This window comes from Brienomyrus brachyistius, chromosome 13, assembly GCF_023856365.1.
Source record: "Brienomyrus brachyistius isolate T26 chromosome 13, BBRACH_0.4, whole genome shotgun sequence".
NCBI lineage: Eukaryota > Metazoa > Chordata > Actinopteri > Osteoglossiformes > Mormyridae > Brienomyrus > Brienomyrus brachyistius.
The window spans coordinates 21,747,811-21,771,973 of NC_064545.1; the positions used below are offsets into that span (position 1 = coordinate 21,747,811).

Below are 24,163 nucleotides of genomic sequence, written 5' to 3' on the forward strand. Positions count from 1 at the left end.
GAAACAGCCAGATTTTGTGGGTACAAAGCATTTGCAGTACTTCTGATTGTGGAGGGTTAGACTTCCAAATATGGTTATTCCAGAGACACTAAAGTAAATTTCCCACAACCCTTGGTCATGATATTCAACAGGGCGGATGCCAGAGCTATGATGATGTCCTTACCTAGAAATGCTCTGGTCAAGAGAGCGCGATTCCATGTCAAAATTCCTATCATTTTTCTCACTTATTACAGCTTATTGAGGCTTCTGGAATATATAAAATTGCCAGAAAGCTTTTATTTAATCACTTTTTCTTACTTTTATCAACAGCAGTACTCGAGTGTAACTTTCCGTGTTTAGTAAGGTAATTATGTTGTCAGCAGAGGCCAAAATAAACTTTCCTCTAGGAATCACAATGATGCTGGTGACCTTTATCTACCATGGGAAAACGGCAAACTCAATCTAAACTTACTGTACCAGGGCCCAGGGTGAGATCACTCAAGGGGCAACTCGCCACAGTGTGCCTGGACCAGCGCCGGCACGACCCAAAACCCAGCACAGGCACAAGTCAGCATGACTGGGCCTCGTCTCGCTAACGAAAGCATCGAAAATAAATGTGTTGCTTGCAGTGGGAGCGACAAATGAACCGGTAGGGGCTCTGCGCTTAGGATTGCTGCTGAAGACTCCTTAGAGCACATTAGTCTGGCACTCCAGCCTGTTTCCCGGATGCCGCCGTCCCAAGTACGAGAAAGCGGGGTTATTTTTAGCTTCTTGCGCACCACATGTCTCCTTCTCATTTATGGTCAGAGGCTATAGTTGACCACAAGGTCAAACTGCAGCTCTCCATCACAAATCGCACAATGCCAGGCCCGGGCTGCTCTATTAAGACGACTGATTTTTCATCAGCAGTGATTTTTGTTATACGGATGAGGGTATACAGCTGTGGTGTCATGTCATGTGGGATAATCGACTCTGCGGGAATGCAAGTTCGCTCTTGAACATGCCGCAAACCTCAGTAGGATATGGTGAGATATTGTCTCTGGTCAGGGTTTCAAACAGAAGCACGGGGAAGGCCCTGGGGGGGGGGGTCTGTTTTCAGTAGTATATTAATTTGTGGTGAGAAACTAAAATTGGTTCAGTGGTCGAGTAGTCCTCTAACACACTGATTTTTTTTTTTGCTACAATTCAAAACACAGACGCAAGAATTAAGAAAAATGCCGAACTATATGCAGGGTAAGTAAGATTGCAGCTTGCAAAGTTCACTTGGGTTCCTCTCGGTGTTATATATGAAGGAGGAGGGACCATGGAGGGAGATGACCTTTTTCTGCTAATGTAGGGCTACTCCTAAATGATAAGGGACATCCTGCTCACAGACGCGATGTGCTTAATCTAAGCAAAGAATACAGAAAATGAAGAGATTCCTCAATCCTTAAAATGCTCCTTAGTGATAAATGACTGAAGCACATGCACAATACACTTGATTTATAGCAACTGATCTTTAGGCCCTATTTCACAAGGGGGGGTGAGCACAGAGTTGGTATGGAAGCATAGAAATCACAAACAACTAGAAGTGCAAACTGTAATGCAGTGAGAAATAGCACCACGCAAACAGAACTCGACTGGTTTGTTTTATGAGGCCAGACCATACAGTAAACAGGTACTGAGAAAGCACATGAGGAGAAGCAGGCGAGTGTGCCGTCCGCCTTAGGTATGTGATAAGGTTTTGAGTTTCATTGTTTTCATTGATTCATTCCACATGTTACTTAATCGCTTTATATACATATTTCCTTTTTATGCTTTTGTTTTTATTAGACCCTATAACCTTGGACAGGGGTTCCAGAGAGGTATGGACATCCTGGCAGATTCAGGGGGCCCAGCACTTTACAAGGGCCCCAAAATCTACCATCGGGGGCCTCCTGTTTGGCTAAATCTACCGAAGGTGACCGCCGCCCCCCCCCCCCCCCTCGGCAAAGTCTATCTGCCGTGGGACCAGTGGGAATTTGGATTGAAAGTGCCCACCCAAGCAGGGGGCCCCGAATTTCCAGCTATGCCCCTGAGCCTGGTCTACAATTCCCCACTGAAGTATCCACGCTGTCAGACCTTTGCCTGACATGGAAACATTATATTGTCATTCAGGAGACTTTTTTTTTTATTGTCCTGTTTCTTATCCCACCTCCGAATCCCCAAATAAAATTCTGGTCCATTCCCAAAATCCCTTGGCCACATGCCTCTTTTCACTGGACTGTCCCAAGCACAGTCCAAAGTGAAAATGTTTCCCTTCGCCTTACCAAACTAAGCACATCATATATACTGTATTCCTCTTCTTGTGACAATGTACCGGAACGCAGCGCTCTGTTCATGCGACGCTTTGATCCCCAGTTTATGACAGACTGACTTTTAGAAGCACTGCCCAGGAAACAGTTTGTGTTGGGGGGGGGGGGGGGGGGGGGGGGAACGCTGCCATACCCTCATCTCCCACTGTCGGCGGGGTAAACTGCCCATTTGGCCAGTCGAACATTAAACGCTAGAGTGCTATTTCAAAAAGCAGCACTTGAACCAAAATACTTCATTATATTCAGTCCGGTCTGGTCCATCTGGGTGCCGAATGCTCCATTACATATTCCCCTCTGTTTCGGTGTGATTCCTGTGCTTCATTCTTTGCCTCTCTTCTGTCTGTGCATGTCTTAACAACATTCCATTCTCAGTCCCCTCCTTACTCATAAATTCCTTTTAATATACCTTACTTGTTTTTCCTCTACAGAATTAGAGCTCTTACAATGGTCTCGCTCGCTCGTTGCTATGATGATCTGCTGTGTAGTTTCCAGCAAACACACTGAACTCTATAAGCAGACAGATTGATATTGGGGGGGGGCACATCTTAATAATTTAAATACAAAAACATATTTATCGGGGTCCCTGTGGACCCTGTGCTAGGTGGTTGTCAAAGCCTGTCAGTAATCCTAAACCATTTTCTTTCTACCGCACATATTGTCACTGATCCAGTGTAGCAGCCCATGTTTGGTATTTACTGACCCATGCAGACCACACTTGCAAAGTGTCGCTCCCCAGGACACGCGAGACAAAAGGCGAGGGATTCGTAAGCGCAGTGTTGCTCGCCCGCCGGCTGCCGCTTCCGTGAGCGTCGGTGTGACCCGCACGCTTCCAAATGCATGTCTGGGATGCATCCGCCATGGTAACGGCACATTCCACGTCTCCCAGACAGATTCCGCAGCAATGACAGGTACCTCCCAAAGAACTTCAAGAGCGCATTATTCTGACAGGGGACCAATGAAACAGTTCTTCATCTTTTCAAGATATAAAGATGGTGGTGAGTCATCTCCTTATACAACACAAGCGCCATGGTTTCTACCTTTTTAAGCCTTCATTCAGTGCAACTGAGTCTCAAGGGTAAACTCAGGGTCCCTTTTCACCATTGTAACATTGCTGTTCTCATCTGAATACAGCTTGAGTCATGGTTCAACTTTAATTTGTGCTTTTTCTTTATAGAATACAGTTATACTACATACTAGTTGGAGCTCATGCGTCTGACATGACTCCCACCCGCTTTCCTGGGCTTTAGGGATATTTTTTCCATGAGTTCGGTGTAAACCCATCCATTAGGCACAAAGCAGGGTACACCTTGTATGGGATGCCAGGGACGTCAGGACACGTACACAGGCACAGTCAGACGCCATGAGCCACTTACGATGCCCGTTCCCCTAAACCCATGTCTTTGGACCACAGCAGGACACATGTGTCACTGGAGGGAGCTGACTTGAGACAGAGACCACGCAAACTCCACACGCAGAGATCTGGGGGCGAGGATTTAGACACTTACCCCCTCCCGATCCAGGAGTCGTGAGGCTACCTTGTCACTTCTCTGCAGGGATGCTACGAGAGATACCGCACCCTTAACTCAGACCAATCCAAATTACAAAATGTTTAGTCAATCATGGACCCTTGGAATCATCCTACCAACCCCCCCCCTCCCCCACGGTGCCCCTGCCTGTTTGGTGTGTTTATGGTGTTTTAAAAAAAAATAGAAAATTATCAGAGACTAGACTACACGGTCTGAGCACGGTGATGATTTAGCCACACGTGAGGCTCCGTCGTGGAGGGCACTGTGCCGCACAGGTGGGGTGATTAACATCACGGCGTTATGTGAGCAGACCCGCGATGACTCACCGCTGCTTAACCCCCCCCTCGCCCCTGTCGCTGCTGCTGAGGAGGTATGCATTACATTTCAAAATAATTATAAATACTCCACGCAGAATAGGAAGAATTTCTTTCGATGATTAAAGGTAATATTCTTTTGCCTGTCTTTCATTGACTTCTAATTTATATTTCAGCCGAAGGGTTTTCTGTGTCTCGTTTCTGGGGAAGAAAGGCAAAAATGTTTATGAAATATTCATATTTCACGGATATGGGGAGGGTGGGAATGAATAACCACACGCACATGTGTCGTCATGCCAGAAACTCTCAAACATAAAACCAAGATAAACGAGACTCACTTCTGGTTTAATACTGTAATTAAGAGTTATTACCTGAATATTGGCTGCTGGAGACGAGGGTTATCTGTCACACGTCATTTAATGAAACTGTGGCTTCCGTTTCTGCATCATTTATCTATCATTTATCCCTTTGTCTGCATTGTGATGAATTGCTGATATCTAGTGTAACGTGTGTTTGCTTCAGCCGCGGTTTAAGATCCTCTCACCCTTTACGTGCATGTGGACGTCTTGAGACGGAGATTCTCGTCAGCGCCGAGGTCAACGCTGCATCGCCACACAAGGCCAGACGTATGAAATCCCCTTTTTTTTACGGCTCTATTACGCATTTCCTTTGATGACAATCTGAAAATTTGTCTATGTTAAATCTGCAATAAATATCTTTGGTTTCCATATCCAAATGTATGTGAGAGTCAGGGAATGATCTTATCCTACAGCTGCACAATATCAAAAACAAAAAAGGCTAAGTGGCATAGCCCCAAGAGGTCTGCAAGGACTTATGGCACTGCACATCATAACAAGGCCTTGGATTGTGAAGCTACGCAGTCGTGCTGGTAGCGATTACTACTTCCTGGATTACTGCTTCTGATAATTGTTTCATTTAATGTTAATAGCCCCTTCTCAGTGTGCTCAATCGTATCCATGGCAATCTGCCTGTCCACACTGTGAATACAGATCTATTAGAAACAACGTCAAGACTATATACTGTAATATACCTAGAAAAAGAAATACACAATAAACATATTATGCCCACTCATTGGTACCAAGAGGTGTTTATTAACAATATTAAGCAGTATTTAAACAGTTGTAGTGGTGAGGGAGGGTTTTGTTTTAAAGAAATGTTGACAGAGTAAAACCAGCCAGCACACACACCCAGAGACACACAGGCACAGACACAGGAACACACACAGCCCCAGCGGAGAGCTGCAAAGTGTACCAAAATTAGCACGGGGATGTTATGGAGTTATCCACCAAAACACAGGGCTGTAAGAAATGAGAATGTGCCCTGGGGTTAGCAGCTGATAAACACACAGAACATTAGGGCAGAAATGGTGCCGTCTTTACCGCAGAATCACAGGATTCTGTCCAAAGACACGGCGGTATTTTTGCCTCTGCTTCCTGTCTCCGACTTATAAATAATTTCTCACCAAAGGTGTTGCCAGCACACATTGCGAGCCCGGATCACGTCAGAGAGTGACTATTACGCACATATCCTTGACAGCACAGAAGCGGGAGGCTTTTCTCACATACCTCTGGGAGTTGGTGTTTTTTATTTTATTTATTTTATTTTTTTAAATAAGGCAGTGTAGCTCTTGTTAGAGATACACCGGCAAGACCAGACACGGGGGGAATGACAGACACACACACACACACACACACGCACCACGGACACACATGCAGATGCACGCCCCGCAGCCGCACGAACACGCCTGCATGCGCGCACACGCACGAACATATATGCACACTCACGTACACGCACACACACACACACGCCACGGCTTTCCCTCCGAACTGATTCATTTATTTACGCTTCTATTAGACGGCAGCAGCTGCCGGCAAGGAGGAGCTGCCCCCCTCCCCCTCCCCCTTTGTTGCTGTGAACCCCCGCAAGGAGTAATTAAGCGTCTCACTCAGCCGGGGAGGAGTCTTTCTAATCATATCGACGGGACGGACAGCTGTGGGGGAAGGGAGGGAGGGGGCTCCATGGCAGTTAGGAGTGAATTATTCCATGTCATTTTAATCTTTGTCATATTACCCCCGGCACACAGAACCTCTGCGCTCCCACCCGTCAAGCGATTACTGACAGACATCTGCACAGGCACGTGCACACATTATTTATTAAATTTTTAATTTTCACGCACATGTATATATGTTTGATACGCGCACATTTATAAACCTGCAAATGTAGACATCCAGTTTCTTATATATATATAGGAATGCATGCATGAATGTATATATGTGGAAAAACAGTGTCTCTGGGTGCTTGCGCGTCTATCTATGCATGTGGGGCGTGCGTGACGTCAGAGCCAGGGTAGACCCCGAGTCAAAGCGCCCAGAATGGATTTGGCTGAAGTCAGGTAAAAACGGGAGACGGTAGGTATTATTTTAGGCGCTGGAATAAGAGGAGCAGAAGCGGCGGCTGGCTGGGGCTCTTGCTTAAGCGTCTCCGGCGTGGCCCCCTTTCCTGCGCGCGTCCTTCGCACTCCCGCAAACACCTGAGTTCCGTGCGTCATCCTCCTAATTCTTTCCTCAAGGGCAGCTCAATAAAGATCCCACGGCTTTGATAAATCGGCTACGGGACGCCGTTTCTTATTTCTAACATAATTAAAACCGGGGCAGTCGCAGCTTTTCCTGGCCAATTATAAGGAGGGTGCAATTCTTCCTTTTTTCTCACGTTATATATCACTGCACTTATTAGCTAACATCCTTATAGCGCGAGTATTGCGTTAAACGCCTAAGGTGCATCACACGAGGCCTTTCGCTGCTTTTCCTACCCATACGCATTATTTTTCCTCCCTGTGCTTATTCCGTCAACAAATGCAGCTTAATTACTTAGCAATACGCTGCTTACCCAACAGCAAGTGCTGCCAGAGTTTATGGCTATTCAATCCACAAGAAACCCTTTATACTCTGGTTCATGGTTCATTTGTTGAGTTTTGCACAGCCCATTTCTTCACACTGTACTTTTTGGTCAATTGCTTTTTCTAGCAACAAGCCTACCTGTTTATTTGTGTTGTCATGATTATGTGCAATTTTCAGTTCACTCATCTACCTGATGCAACTAAATTAATACTGAGTTTCATTCTTTCATCCAAATAATCACATTATATTTCAAATTATATCAAAATTATATTTATATGGGATTTTTCACCATGTTTAGTTAAAATATACAAACACTGATTTAAGTGCTTTTGGGTGAAACAAAAGTTAATTGCCTCAAAAGATCGGAATATAAGTTCATCTCTTATGTTTTGGACAACAAAATGACAAACCTATCGTAGCCCTTCTTTGGTGTGGACCTCGCCCCACCAGACCTGCCAGAGTTCTAAAACATAAATGGACATTAGAGTAGTAATAAGTGGCACAGAGTTGCTACTTCTATAATCAAACAAATTTTATTGACCCCAAAATAAATCGATGCGCTCCCAGCAAGGCTAAATAGCGCAGAAAGATATAAACGACTTAACTCAAATCCGACTGCAATTCTATTCACTATCTTAAATGAAAACATAGAAATATACGTCTGCAAAGTCAGCTCACTAAACAAAACAAAATAATACTTCGGCTAAAGGCCCATTTACCGATACCGGTGCAAACACCTACAATCGAGCAATACCAACCCACGCTAGTATTCGGTTAAACAGCTCTCCCAAGATATTAATACCGAAGCTCCGTCCAAGCGAACACACAGTCCCAACTGACAAATATACCAGAAACCCTAGGGTTTGCTAATACCAACACATACACAATCCACAAAACAAACCAAAGTACACAGGTAAAGCATTTGTTACCCCACACATTCATGTCGCATATCCAACAACGGTGAACCAATATTGCACAGTATACAAAAGTATATACCGGTGCAGGCCTGTTCAATGACGTTGGCGCGCTTTGCAGCACCCCTAATGGGCATCCAACAGTCGTACTCACAAAACCCCAGTGAAGCTTCGAAAGTCACCCGTCCAGTGAATCCGATCCGCAGCAATCTTGCGTTGCCGGAGGAACTGCGGGCTCTCCTGGTAACCGCGCAGTCCTATCCGGTGAAAAATGGCGTCACGGTCGCTGCCGTCCTCGGAGAAATACTTGCTTCCCTCCACATTAGTGACTCATATACGTTCCAAACCCTCCCCGTTTATGCCGGAGCCTTTTGGAAGTAAACCATAATACTTCTAACTATTACAATTACTCCAAACCAAAGGAAAATTGGAAAAAGAAAACGGTGCAACCACTATTTAGCCTAGCTGTGCGTGCTAGCCTCAGCATAACCTCAATAGCCTGGCATCTCTTCTGGAGCCGCAACCGCCAAGCGTGTCGAGACAAAAAACCAAGTCGAACACACAGCGTAGCTCCTTCCTCCTCAACTCTCTCGTTACTTTTTCACTCCCGGACCCACCCTCTCACCTACCACGTGAGTGGGATGCAAACAGACTAGTACCTCCTCCAATCACAGAGCAGTTAAGCACTTCCAGCCCAGCTATGCAGCACTACACGTCCGCATGACCGATGCGTCCCATCACAGACTACGCTATGGAGCGCACTCCTATTAACCCAGCCTTAAAGGAACAGACACCCTAATAGGGCACGGTTTGAATAAACTGGGCTAAAGCCGGGTTACACCCCCCCCTCCCTTCTAAACATCTAGATGTCTCCATCAGATGGCAGGTACTGATCTGTTACTCAACTTAACTGAACCCTGATCGTTAATATGGAATTCGATGGATGTCCCCCGACAGACATTCGTGAGCACTACAGTGACTGAGGCATTTAATGGATAGTCACCTCCATCCTTGTTCTCCCGACGCACTGTTACGATAGGCCGGTCGGACGGGTTCCCTGGCTCATCATAGCTCAGGCGATTAGGAGATCTAACACTCCTCCGTTTTCTGGTGGTTACTAGAGGCGACGATGCCTGAGGAACATCCACCTCACCGTGCGCCAATCCTGACAACCTCCTCTCCCGATCAACATCCTCTGCACTTTCTCCTTCACTGGAGTCCTGAGCGCCAGTCACCCCTCTTTCTGGCGCACTAGTACTGACTGAGGTCTCTTGATGATCCTCCACCTCCGGGTATCTCCAATACCCTCTCCCGGGTGTCGGGACACATCTGAGACAGACAGGCGTGTGGGGTAAGCATATAGGTCTAGAATCATACTTGGAGCAACCCCTAACTGCTCTACACAGTGACCTGCCCACCCCTGAAACTAAGAGACAAACTATGAGATAGCTTTTACCCCTGATGGGGGAATCTATCCCTCCTTCTCCATGGGGTTCCGGGACAATGCGTCAGCATCTATGTTTCCCCAGTCTGGCCGACATTGCATGCCAAAGTCATAGGTAGCTAAAGTTGCCAACCACCGATGCCCTGTAGCATTCAATTTTGCAGTGGTGAGCACGTAAATGAAGGGATTATTATCAGTTTGCACTGTGAACTGCACTCCATACAAGTAGTCATGAAACTTCTCGACTATGGCCCACTTTAAAGCTAGGAATCGCAATTGGTGTACCGGGTAATTCCTCACTGAGTTGCGCAATTTCCTACTTGTGAACGCTATGGGACACAAACCTTCAGGATGTTCCTGATTAAGTACGGCCCCCAAAACTGGCATCCACATGAAGCACATAGGGTTTACTGGGGTCTGCGAACGCCAGCACTGGTGAATGCATAAGGCAATAAATGATTTTCTAAAAGGCTGCTGCATACACAGGAGTCCATCTCTCTCCAAAGGGTTCCGATTTCTTAAGGTAAGATTGCTGGTCATTCGTCTTACTCCGCCCCTTCTGTGTTGGCATATAGCCTCTGGTGAGGTTGGTCAATGGGCGCACGATAGCCAAAAAATTGCTAATAAATCACCTATAGTAGCCACAAAAGCCTAAGAAAGATTGGAGAGATCAGTAGGCTGCTCCCACTCTGCTACTGCCTTAATCTTCTCAGGATCAGCGGCTATGCCGGCTGCTGATATGACATGGCCCAGGTATTTGACCTCACTGCGGCAGAACTGACATTTATCAATAGATAGTTTTAACCCGTACTCCTCCAAATGGTCCAAAACCTTAAATAGGCATTCCTCGTGCTCTTCCAGTGTCCTGCTGAATACTATGAGATCATCCAAGTTAACAAGGCACTGCAGTAAGTTAAGATACCCTACACCCCTCTCCATTAGGCACTGAAAAGTAGCCGGGGCCCCAGTGATCCCTTGTGGCATCCTTTCAAACTGAAAAAATCCTAATGGGCTAATGAACGCTGTCTTTTCCTTGTTCTGTTCTGCCATTTCTATTTGGCAATATCTGCTGCGCAAGTCCAGCACCGTGAACCATCTGCTGCCAGCTAGACAATCCAAAACATTGCCAATCCTGGGTACTGTATATTGATCTGGAATGGTTCTGGAGTTCAACGTGCGTTAGTCTATACACATTCTAATGCTTCCGTTCTTCTTACGGGCAACGACGATAGGAGAAGCATAAGGACTCCAACTCCTTAATTATCCCCGCCGCCATTAATTGTTGTAGATGACGTCGGACCTCGTTGATATCTGAGAGGGCTATCCTTCTGGAGCATTCCCGAAATGGCCTTGAATCATACAATCTTATGTTATGCTGAATTCCCTTCGCTAAACCCACGTCCCATTCTTCCAAGGAAAAGACTTGGGTCTTCTGGGTCAATTTCGCTGCTTGTCGGTCTTTCCATTCTGATGGAATAGCTGAACCCTCGAAGCTGAATAGCTTAGGGTCAATCAGGTTCTTGGTCTTACCCCGACATGGGATCTCCGTAACTACATCAGCTTTATAAATCTGGGCAATAACCGTACCCTTCGGGATTACCATTTCAGAGACTCATGCTGTAACAATACGGAACAGCTACCCGTTGCCAGGTCAGCTGGAAGAACAACACATGGTGGTGAAAAAACACCTCCAGGTAGCTTTCCTGGAGCATCAAGAACTAAGACACTCGGGCTCTGCGAGTCCACCAAAATCACTTCCCCCGTGGCAAGGCGAGCTTCTCCCGAAGCAAGTGCAAGAGGTCCAGGACCGGACCATTTCACATAGCCCACTCCAGTCTCTGAAGTGTGCAGAAAGTGTGCACCACAATTGGGTATCAGTCACTTCCTGAGGCGGCACACTTTTAGTGGAGGACTTGCACCCTTGTGCTTTTAACTTAGCGACGCTAGCCTTCAGCTCCTGGATTTCACTGATCAGGTCTGAAGAGTTAGGGGGCACCTCTGTGGCACTTTTAGCTACACTCACCTGACGAACTGTTGTCTTAGGGTTAGCACTAAGCATATGCCTCAGCCTCCTCTCCTCCTCCTCCCGAATCTCACAGACTAATTGCAGGAAAGAAGGCGGTCGTCTTCTCCGCTCCTTTACCGTAACTGTAATAGCATGACGTCCGATTCCAAAGCGTCCCTCAAAATCTGCTCTAGGCATGCACTATCCTTACGAAAATACAAGTCTTCCCCAGATTCAAAAACCCCAAAAGCCCTTTCCAGTGCCTGAAGATAGTCGGGGTAGCACTGAGATCACTAAATCTTACAGTCTGAACTATCTCCAAGGCAGGACCCCTTACACTCTCCACAATTCTCTTCCGCTTCTCCCGGTCTGAACACTCACATTTCTGAATCATTAAATTAGCTTGTTCCAACCAGTTACTCAGGTTCTCTTCTCCTACTGCAGTAGGGTTCACTCCAGAAAAATTTCTGATGTCTGAAAGTATTACTTCCCACTTGAGTTCTCATTGTCTTCTCCAAAAGGTCTCCCATCGCTCAAAGGAGTGACTCCACAGAAGAAGCAGGTAGGGACTCATGTGGTACTGCTCTCTCACTTCGTTCCTCACTGTGGAACAACCATTCCGACGTGATAGAGGAGGCTTCACATCCTATCCCCATGAGGGTCCATGGCTCCCCCCCACTAAGAGGTACAACATCTAGGGGAACAGCCTTCATATTCACTTTCTGACTGCATGCACACAACGCCATGCATTTTTGAATTTCAGGGATCAAAATTCTTCCCCTAACCCTCATTCTGCCAAGGGCTTTGATGGTATGGAGGGTGTCTTCCACCTCAGCCATCTCAGTGCCTTTGGGGATTCAGTTAACTATAATAGCATAATGGGGATCCAATCCTTCACTCTCACACCAATTACTAAACAGAGACATGCTTAAGAATAATTAGAAACAAGTTCGTTACGCCTAAATAATGTGAACAAAACTGCAACCCAACAGATTAAACGTTAAGCTTGCTTTCCGCCAACCCTTAAGACAACAAAAATAATAATAAGAAAAATTACGATAAGCCCCTCCAAAGAAACGTAAAACCCTAACGATCCCAGCGGTGCCTGCAATTTATGTGGCCTTTCTTTGGTGTGGGCCTCGCCCCACCAGGTCTGCCCGAGTTCTTAAATGAAAACATAGGAATATACGTCTGCAAAGTCAGCTCACTAAACAAAAACAAAATAATACTTCGGCTAAAGGCTCGTTTACCGATACCGGTGCAAACACCTACAATCGAGCAATACCAACCCACGCTAGTATTCGGTTAAACAGCTCTCCCAAGATATTAATACCGAAGCTCCGTCCAAGTGAAAACACAGTCCCAACTGACAAATATACTAGAAACCCTAGGGTTTTCCAATACCAGCACATACACAATCTACAAAACAAACTAAAGTACATAGGTAAAGCCTTTGTTACCCCACACATTCATGTCGCATATCCAACAACGGTGAACCAATATTGCACAGTATACAAAAGTATATACCGGTACAGGCCTGCTCAATTACGTTGGCGCGCTTTGCAGCACCCCTAATGGGCACCCAACAGTCTCGTACTCACAAAACCCCAGTGAAGCTTGGAAAGTCACCCGTCCAGTGGATCCGATCCGCAGTAATCCAGCGTTGCCGGAGGAACTGCTGCAGTCGAACACACAGCGTAGCTCCTTCCTCAACTCTCTCGTTACTTTTTCACTCCCGGACCCACCCTCTCACCTACCATGTGAGTGGGATGCAAACAGACTAGTATCTCCTCCAATCACAGAGCAGTTAAGCACTTCCAGCCCAGCTATCCAGCGCTACACGTCCGCATGACCCGTACGTCCATCCACAGACTACGCTATGGAGCGCGCTCCTATTAACCCAGCCTTAAAGGGACAGACACCCTAATAGGGTACGGTTTGAATAAGCTGGGCTAAACCCGGGTTACACCATTGTTTTGCAGTGGCATGCATTCATTTACGGTAATTTGCACATTTTAAAAGCTGCATGACCTTTTTATTACTTTCTGCCTTTTTATTATTATAATTACATTTTACAGTGTTACTGTTACTGTACCCTTATCTGACCCCTACATATATATGCATTTCTAAATCAGTCTGGCTTTGAAGGAAACACTGTTACCAAAACACATTGTCACATTTTCGCAATTATATGCTTAGTTTCATCATGTTTCAATTTCCCTGTTAAACACAGTGTCTGGTTTAAGTATTATGCTAATATGTTTAATATTCAATCAATTTGTAGCGATGGCATTAATGGAGCAGAATTACATATTCATTTATATGATTAATGTGAGACTTCAGTGATGGATGAGAACAACCAGTGTTGCCGTGTAGCATTAGGCGTGTGGCAGTGATTTAGCACAAAATCAGCATTGCCGTTGTGAGTCATTCTGTAGCTAGCATTCAGTTAAAAGAGACGTGACACAATTATGACCAAATACTGGACGGAACACTCTGTGAGAGCCCGTGTGCGGCGTGTACCTTAGCAGGCTAAACCTCCGTGCCCATGGTCAGAAGGTCGCTGGTTTGGTCGGCAAATTAGTCACATGTCCGTGTGCCCTTGAGCTGGCCGCTTAATCTCCAGCTCCCTGGGGGGTACAAGGTGGCTGTCCCTTTGCTGTGACCCCAAGCTTGTTCTCACCTGTACGGAGAGCAAGATGGGGCAAAAGAAGGATTTTCCCATACGGATTAATAAAGTATCTCTTTGCTGTATGAATTTTAAGAATACAGATACAGAAACAATTTTGTCTGTGTGTCTGTGTGTGTGTATATATATATATATATATATATATATATATATAGCTAATTTGCCTTAGCTAGGTAATTTTTACATATACCTTACATTTCAGCTAGCTGTATAAAATATAAAAGCCCTGAAATTTTTATTCTCTTATAGGAAATGCCTATAATAAGTGAGAAAGTTGATGATGAGGGTAACCATGGTACCCTCGAGGGTGACCGAGAGCTCCTCAGCTGGAGACGACTTTGTCAGTAGATGGAAAACATTTGCGAGCCTTAGTTTCAGACAGTCAGTAATGTAGTCAAGGTGACAAGCCCAGATTGGTCAAATCCTTGCTTCCAGCACTTTTTGTCCCCATAACTGACACCAGGCATGTCAGTCGGCATAGGCAGACTTCTGTCAGAATGTTTATGAACACGCCAGCTTCGATACAATTCTCAATTAATATTGAAGAGATGGGTGGCAGATCACTGCTACTCGCACTGGGGGGCCTGAGATTTCTGCTTGGCGATGGTGGTTCCCAGTACGCACGGCTTCTGAATTAGGTGCACAGTCCAGGTAATTCCTTCCCTACTGACTTCTATTACGCTACATCAGTGTTTCCCAACCTGGTGCACATTTTTGCTCCCTCCCAGCTTAAGAAACGTGGACCGTCAGCGGGTCCTCCGGGGGACCTGATTGGGGAACACTGCCCCAGGTAATTTAAGGCCTCCATATTAGGGCTTCACAACCTTTTGATGACTACGGACTGGCTAATGTTGTGCAAGAAAGGCATGGACCGGAACCGGAATTTGTTAAACAAGACTGGCAGTATATTAACCTAAAATAAGGTGAATAAGTGAACAACTCACATATTTTACCTAGAAGTTCGTTTTGCTACCAGCATCTATTATAATCCCGGCAATAACTTCATTCACACTTCACGCCCCTAGGATTGTGAGCCCCCTGTTTGTGGAGTTTTCACATTCTCCTCAAGCCTTACCGCCCCCCCCCCCCCAACACTGTGCTTCCTGGGACAGGCTCAAGGATCACCTAGACCCTGCATTTGAAATGTGGTTATGAAAGATGGACTTCCTGAAGGCAGATACCAAGAGGAAGTGTGGCCACCATTGCAAATCACCGCAGGGACTGAACTACAACATGACCCACCCTCCCGTGTTTCACAACAAAAAGGAAGGGACTGGGGACAAGAGTTGACTTTTTTTTCATTGTAATATTTAGAAAATGTAGAAATATGACGCAATGGAAAAAAGTCCTTTCAAAGTAAAGCTGTTCTAGTCTGTTAAACATCAGCTGTGTTTTGGACAATCTGAATTATACCGGAATATTACTGTGTCGCTTCAAACAACTGACCCCGTTCAGCAATCGTCCCCAGTCTCCCCAATTATTTTATCTCTATTTAATTTTCAATTTCTGCATATAAATAAAGGAAAGAAAAAAACTATATAAATAAAATATACTCTTCATACGTCTAGTAAAAAGAAATTTTAATAATCAGCAGTCTAGATATTTATATAGATGAACATACTGAAAGACATGTTACACTGGAATGACACTGGTACCTCCACGCCAAATAACCTTCACAAAAGCCTTATTTATCATTTGCTGTCGCCATTCTGTCCTTTTTACTGACAGCTTTTTCATTCAGAACAAGAGATCGGCAAATGTATCATTTTTATACCTGAGAAATCCGGAGGATCGTGATTGATGCCCCATTGTGACGTCATTGCCGAATCGCTGGGCCCCTTTGATTCACAGGCTATCAAACGGGGGAGTAACAAAGGCAGCCCGGATTGTGCCATAAAAAGCCCCCCAGCTGTTGCTCGTTCTGAGTGCTCCTCCGCTCACCTTAAGGACGTCGCGGCGCACCCCCACGTATAATTACCCACGATAACATTGTTTTTACTGACACTCGCTGATGTACCGCATGGTTCAGTTTCAAAGGCTTTCGAATGTTGTGCCATTTTATGTCAAATTGACGGTGTTTTGGATGAAGAGTGTATCTGGGGTATTTTTCATATTATGTTAAATGTGAATAATGGTGATTCACATGATATACTGTACATACAGTTTGCACTTTTGATACATTTGATCAATTGCTGATTGGTGTCTGAAAGTAGTTGTATTTCCTATAATATGGCATTTTGAAAGGATTTCACATTAGGGCTCATCATTTTTGATCATGTCATTTTGATTATAATAGTTATTCTTCATATATATATATATATATATATATATATACATATATATGCGCATGACACGTATTAAATGGCTTCAGTCATGGCCCCTCCAGAGCGACAGGCAAACACTGCAGATGGAAAAGGTTCTCTGTAACCTCAGAGGTACGAGTTGCCATGGTGGGGCAGACTGACTGTGATTGGGTGTCAAGCACCTTTCCTGTGATGTCAGAGAAGGGTCTGGCTTGTGTGCACTGATCTCTTCATTTCAGTCTCTTTCGCACGCTCGCCTTTTATGTAGCTGTCTGCCATCAAGGGGGGGAGAAAAAACGCCAAACTGTCACCGGGCATCTCCACAGTTCACCACTGGGGGGGGGGGGGAGTCGATACCCCATTTTCAGAGCTGGACAGCTGCTGGATCAGCTTGCTGGTGGGGATGGGGGGTTGCATTTCCACCGATTCACATGATTGGCCGGTTTGTGTTTTTCATTATAGTGAAACATGTTTAAAAATTAATATGGGCAGACCGGTGCTTTACATGCAAATTACCAGCAGTTCTACTAGAGATGTGTCACTCGCAACAATGAAAGTTGACCTAAAGCTGCCTTTTAACTTTTTATCCCAATCAATTTAGTATTAATTCTTAGTATATGACAAATATACTACAAATTCGGTTGATATGACAAACTGTTCCAGTTGGTTTTGAATGTACCATTGTCTGATATGAAATTGTAATGTGTTCTCAGCTATGTTCTCCACAGGGAAAAAAATGTCCGGCGTCAACAAGCAGCCCATTATCAAATGGAAGTATTTTCAGAGGGAAAAAGGCAAGGACATGCCCAATCACCCTTTGTTCATGGGGTGTTATATTGTACTGCATGAAAATCAGCATCGGGGGAGGGGGCAGACCAGCCAGGACAACACCCCCCCATCCTTCGCAAATCCACATCAAACCCAGTCAGGTGCCGACAAAACAGAATAATGTATTAAAGTGTATCCTGTTTGACGATATCACTGCAAACCGTATTTTAATGCAATAATAATTTTAACGGTTTTTAAAAGTCCAATGAATCACCCTTATTTCACCATTTCGAAAAACATCCGGACCGTTGCCCAAAAACAGGCAAAAGTTGTGTTGTGATACATCTTAGAAATTCCACATGTGACATAGTTGCATATTCCACATGCTTCAGCTTGCCAGCAGGCCCAGTGAATCAGCCCGAGTGCGGCAAGCGAGAGTCCGGGGTAACACAAACACATCCGGGAATGGTTATACGGCGCCCATAGACGTGACATCGCATTTACAACCCCCCCTCCCCAGCCCCCAAACTGCAGTCTTGCTTGACTCACACCTGAATAACTGGGAATGGTAGGGGGTGTCCAGCCAAAAAGGCATTTTGCACGTTCCAAAAAAAAGGGCACTTACATTTCAGTGTTACAAAGCTCATGGAATGATGTTCGGATCATGCTGACTTGGACTGCATGAACTAAATATTTATTCTCTATAATAATAAAACCCAGAAATAGCTTGAATTTCCAGCTGTATATACTGACTGCTTCCCAGGCATTTGCTCCTACTAGTACATTTCATTTTTCATTTTTTCCTTTCCTTATTACACAACCCCAACCTGGGAACTTTTTTAGCAACGCCTTAATACACAGTTGTCCACTTACATCAGCGTATCACGATTTTAGCTTCGGTTACACAACCAAGGAGTGAGCGATATGGGTTATTGCTTATTTCAAAGAGGTCTATTCGAAGTATTTTAATAGTATCTGTAAAAAAAAAAATGCAAATAATGCCAAACATTGTGTAACTAAATAAAGGAGACAGAAGTGAAGCAGCTGTGTGGAGGAATTATGCTGTTGCCAGGGAATACGGTGATACCTTCTGGCAAACAATTGGGATTCAGACTTACAGCTAGTGTTTTATCGGGATAATACATATACTTGTAGCTGGGTATGAAAAGAACCAAGGTTTACTTTGTCTGGTTTAATCAAATGCTAGCTACCTCTGATACAGATTTGACTACCCATATTGCAATAGAACACATTACACATGCTGTTAAAATGCAGCGTTTAGAAATTCTTGTATTTCCTCTGCCTATAACAAACATACGTCTGCAGAAACGAAAGGATAGATTGAATAATAGAAAAACAGCTTAAATACCGTTGTTGAAATAGGGGTGAAAATGCATTATACAGTTAAGCTCTGTAATAACAAATAAATTGCTGTGAAAAATAAACTTAAACCACGTGCCTCGTTCAAAGGCTACAAGGCCCGTGTCAAGCACAACTTATCACGGTAGCTAAACGAGCAATGTTTGGAACCAGCTGTGTCAGAGTTCTTTAAATGTTCCTTAAGTGCTGTCAGCTTTCTGCCGTACTCTGAGGGCGACACCAGGTAAATAATGTACTGTATTTGAACTATGCTGCAGAGGTCCACCATTTCTCAAACTGACATGCAGGATATATTCATAGCACAACTGAATATCGGTGCTCCACAGAAAGGAAAGGTGTTTCTCTGCGCCCGAAATATCACTTCAGATCTACTTTGTGTTTGTGGTGTTCTCTTTTAGACACTGAACAACACAAATGAACAGATGTTTCCACAGAACAATTTGTCACCGAATGTATGTTTCTTTTAATTTATAACCTTATTCGCATGTGGGTTTGAAAACAATCGTTCAGCTTTTTCTAATGTGTTAAAAAGGCATTTCTGGTAAAACAATTAATATCCCATATTCCAGCTGTAGAAAAGAAATCAGTAGTACAAGATGTCCTCATTGTTTAATAAGCCTGCAAAGTGGAAGAGGGTGAGTCGTCAGCACAATGCAGGGCTAAAATAAACACATACTGTACCCTCAGCTGGGTACCGGGCAGAAATCAGGTCTCAGAGCATTAAACACACCATCATTAGACAAAAGGCGTTGACAGGTGATGACTGCGGGTATTTATACCATTTTATATCTTTTATAAATATTGTTTTAGAGGTTATATTTAGCTTGACACATCTCATGTCTATCACTGCGTCAGCAACAGACAGCAATAGCGTGTAGGGGGATTGTTATAGAAGCTCATTCATCAGGACGCTATGTTTCACTCCAGCATACTGTGGCATAATGGGTGCCAAAGAGAGAACGTTATGGAAATAGAAATTTTAAGTCCTCTTCTTTGTTTTGGAACTGCAGAATGTAATTTCTTTTAAGGGAATTCTCCGTAACACATTTTGTGATCTTAACATTGTTTAAAGACAACATATTCCTTACTGTTTAAAACAGCATAATTCATTAAGCTGACAAACTAGTACATTTAGGATATTCACAGACTACAGCAAGAACTGTGACCTCAGTGTGCAGACTTTGGTCTATAATCCCCCCCCCCCCCCCCCCCCCAACCGACCCTTGTATGAAAGTGACAACTCTGGCTCTCATCTTACTAACAAGAGAAACTAGGGCACAAGGAGAGGCCGTGTTGCCATTAAGGTGGAGCAAGAGAAGCGAAGAGGGACTGGACTACAATCCCTTACTCTCTGTTTTCTGTGCCTGTCTTTTTTTGTCTTGAAGAGCGGCAGTTCCCATACCTGGTTTCGTTTGATATATTCACATCGTTTTCTCTGAATTGATGGGTTTTTCATTTCCCTTGCATGTCTGCTTGCTGTTCCTTCTTACCACTGTGTAACTCGCGAAATACACCATACATAGCATTTCTTGAACGCTTTTATTATGATTTGTGGGCCACACTTTTTATTCGTCTAGTAAGCAGTTGTATTTTGCACAGTATATTTTGACAGTGGTGTTGTGGGACATTTAATTCCCCCAAACCTAATTTTCTGGACTCATGTTCGAAGGAAAATAATGACCATGACTGTTTGTTTATACGAAGGGTATCAATTGTCATTAGTATTGTTTTTCAATTAAATCTTTATTAGGTTTCTGCTTTAAGCTGCCATTGACAACCCACACACCAACAGGCCAAAGCCTCCAGCAAATATGCATGTACATGTACACTCTTCAGAGGATTGTGATCTTAGCATGGCGGTGGGGTTTGTTTGCTTCAATGATCCATGGAGCTCTGTCATCTGGAGTTCCTGGAGGTGGGGGGAGGCTTTTGGGGAGGGTCCAGGCAAACTATGATCCAACAAAGACCCCAGGAAACCAGGGGGGTGTAATACGGTTATTGTGAGCCACTGAACCATCTCGTGACGTCACAACCTGCGAGGTGAAAAGTGCCAGTCAGATGCAGACGCTTGAACAGGAAGACAGGACACGGGGTTTGAAAACATGGAACATTAGGTCTCTGGTGAAGTAGAAGCCAGAAATAGTATGGGCAGTATGTAGTCGGCATTACCTCCACACACAGTTTGGGCTCTGGAAGTAGACTGATTAATTGGGGGTGAAGTGTCCCCTATGGTGTAAGACAGGTGGGTGCTGGGATATTCACAAGTCTCAGCCTGAGGGTTGGGCTGCAGGAGTCTTTCCCAGTGGACAAGAAGACTCTCTCTACATGAATGCACTTTGCAGAAGTGCTCTGGCTATTGTTTGTGTGTAGGGATAAAATAGTAATTCAGAGTACTCATTGTTCTTAGAGAAAATGGGTCAGGTGCTCAAAACGGTACCTCCTACAGACACTATGGCTCTACTGGCAGACTTCAGTGCACTTGTGGAGAATGATGGGAATGCTGGGAGGGTATGAAGGGTAAGAATGGCCTCCAGGGTCTGCACCAGAGTGGTGAAGCGTTATTAGATTTCTGTTAAAGCCATGGATTGTGTAAAGCGAACACTGTACTTACTCACAAGGATGTTTATAAGTGTACTTGCTGTCACGGCAACCCTTGGCCAGAGGTCATTGATTGACTTTGCCATCTGACGTGAAGTTACGTATTTTCAACGTTTGGGTGATTAAGAAAGCAGAGCTATCAACTCTTGATCACTTGGTGGTGAGCTGGATTCACTGCATGGAGAGGCGGCCAGAAAAAGTCGGATGAGCTTTTCAGGTTTGCTGGGCAGATCTGGCTGAAGGTTCCATGCAATATGTTTTCAGCTCCCACCTCTGGAAGAACTGAGTGTCCTTACACAGTTTACTTACACAGTAGGTAATGAATTTTGCCAGACGCCTACTGCTTGACCATTAGTAAATACTATATGCAAGCGTAAGGAACAGTACAACTGTTTGACATTGAACAACATTGTTCATCACTGGGTGCAGTTCCAGTGGATTGGTGGGATAGCATAGCTTCTGTGAGTTGAATGCTTTGGAATTTCGCAGAATATAGTATGTCATCCAGATACCATTCACCTACTTTCTCATCCATGCTGAGTACTCAGACATAATGCTCACTTCGCATACTCTATTTCACATACAGTACTACATAGCAAAAAGTATGCAACTTTTAATGCACTCTGAGTGACTAGGTGAGGCTGATGACATTTAGTCTGAACAGATCATGTTCAAAACTTCAATTATTGCAGTGACTACAGAGAGCTGTGGCCAGAAGGCAGTTGGTGCCTGTCATAGAGGTGACCCTAGAAACTGCTGGCGGACAACAGGGGTGAGGGAAGCTGTCAAGCTGAAGGAGGAGGCTTTCAGGGAAATGCTTGCATGGGGATTTCCCGAGACACCTGAAAGATGTGGCAAAGGCAGGCACAGAGGTAAAATCTTTTGCATGTGAAGTATCTGGGGAAGTTATAGAGACAGACTATTGTGTGGCCCAAAATATGCTGTGGAAAAACTGTTTAATGCCTGAGGAGGTTGGGGCAGGACCCTCCCCAGGTTGTGTTCAGTAGAAGTAAGGAAGACTGCCCAAATCTAGGGACACTGCTGAGTGTTTGGAAGCACTGCCAGTCAACCCATTAGGTAACAAAGGTGGCCACCAGTACTAGGTGAAAGGAAAACTTTGAAGAACAGAACAGAATATTAAGATGTTGCTGTGGCTGAAAGGGCTGCTGATATGTGGATCAGCGGTTACATCAATATTATTTTTAGATGATGCTGCTATTTTCGCCCCCATCCAACTAAGACCTTCAGTACAAACTTAAATAGTTTGATGCCCAGTGTGAAGATCAGCAGCATCAGACCCGAAGCCAGAGTTTTCTCTTGGAAAAGAAAGGATTACTCCTTTCAGGTAAAGTGGAGGATCTGCCCAACTGACCCTCACCTGGAGAAAAAATATGATGATGTTGATGATCATGACAAAGATCATGATCCATCCATTCATCCTTCTTTGAACTGCTTATCCTGCACAGATGTGCTTGGCACCTATTCCATGTAGCATGGGGCAGAAAGACGGGGTTTCCCTGGAGGCAGATGCACACACACTCACACTGACACACTCTTTGGGCAACTAAGAGACATCAGTCAGCGTTTTTAAACCTCTCATGTTTAAAACTCTACATTGGTATCCCCTTCTGATACCAATACGGTGACTCTGGTGTAACAGTAGTCCATGGTAAAACTTCAGCCCTAGTCTTATTAGGCTTATTAGAGAGACCTCTATCATAGTTGGAATCAGTGGCATCAACCCACTGGGTTACATTTGTGGACAGTTGAGTAAGTCAGATCCAGACCGGGATCTTGTTTCAACCAACCAGTTGAGTACTCTGTGACTGTAACTCTTTATGTTCAACTGGTTGGTTGAAACAAAATCTTGGTCTGGACTTTTACTCTCTGGACCTGAATTACCACCCTCTGCTTGTGGAGGGGACGCCGACGTGGTAAAGCCAGTTTCATTTTGTCTTAGGCAGTGCATGTGGTGCTCTTCGTGCCCCTATAAGTGGTGCTCTTCGTGCCCCTATAAGTACTTATACCCTCTGGCACAGAACAGACATGCGATTAATATGTAAATACGTTCCAGAGCTCCTCAACCACCATCAACTGTAGAAAATACGACTAAAGCAGATAAAAGCAAAATAACTATGCAGTTTTGAGAGACCTGGAGCACTACTTTTGAATGTACATTACATCATAACACTACTTTGCAACATTTATGAAATGCCCAGTCACGATCCTTCACAGGGTGGGAAAAGTTCAGCATGAGCAGAACTGGAAATTAATTTAGCATCCAAAAACATTGCAAACGTATTACATTGCTCAAGATGCGTTCGCTTGCTGCTTCTTGACTTCTGCATATAAGTAAAAATTGAGCCAGTGGTTCCCCCCGCTTGTATAAACTAGGAACCTTTTCGGATAGTTTGTTCAGCTTTTAAGCCGGCGCAATAATAACAATATATAAATAAATAAAATGCAAGGGTGCATGAATCAGTCAGGCAAATGCGCAGATTGGCTCTGGCGTTTCATTCCGGCAATTCATTCCGGGCCGCACAGAGAAATAGGTTGGTTGTATAGCAAAAATGCATTTCCCAGAAGAACCTGAAGTAAATAGCAACCAAGCACCTACCATTAAGTTGTTTAAATTGTATTCATCCAATTCCTCCCTTATTTCTTTACCTCCGACAGAGGGTCCACTCACAACTAGAAATGCAGCAGATTAGAAACAGGTTACTTCCGAATTCTCCTCTTTATTGTAATCATGTAAGCATAGCGCTGGAATGATGCATGCCAGCAATGCATATACTAGAATGTCAAAGATGCATATTTTTTCAATATCCATTCAATATGCGATCAACAATACTCAGTCAAAAATTTGCATTATATGTTCATTAATAGAGCTTATTTCATTTCATATGCGACTTTAAATTCTATTTAATGTGGAGAAACATTAAGCCTCATCAGTAAGAAACTGTTGACACCACTTATCATGAACCTGTTTAGT

At 44.3% G+C, this 24,163-nt stretch overlaps 1 long non-coding RNA gene across 3 annotated transcripts in view; it reads right to left on the reverse strand.

Annotated features, from left to right (window-relative positions):
* LOC125706537 (uncharacterized) overlaps nucleotides 1–13,170 on the reverse strand; it is a 62,511-nt gene extending 49,341 nt beyond the window's left edge. For 2 of the 3 annotated variants that reach the window (XR_007382013.1, XR_007382012.1), the window contains exon 1: nucleotides 13,035–13,170. This is a non-coding gene — a long non-coding RNA (uncharacterized LOC125706537). The remainder of the gene's footprint in view (nucleotides 1–13,034) is intronic. The other variant, XR_007382014.1, reaches the window with a different exon arrangement.
* Between the last annotated feature and the right edge of the window lie 10,993 nt (nucleotides 13,171–24,163).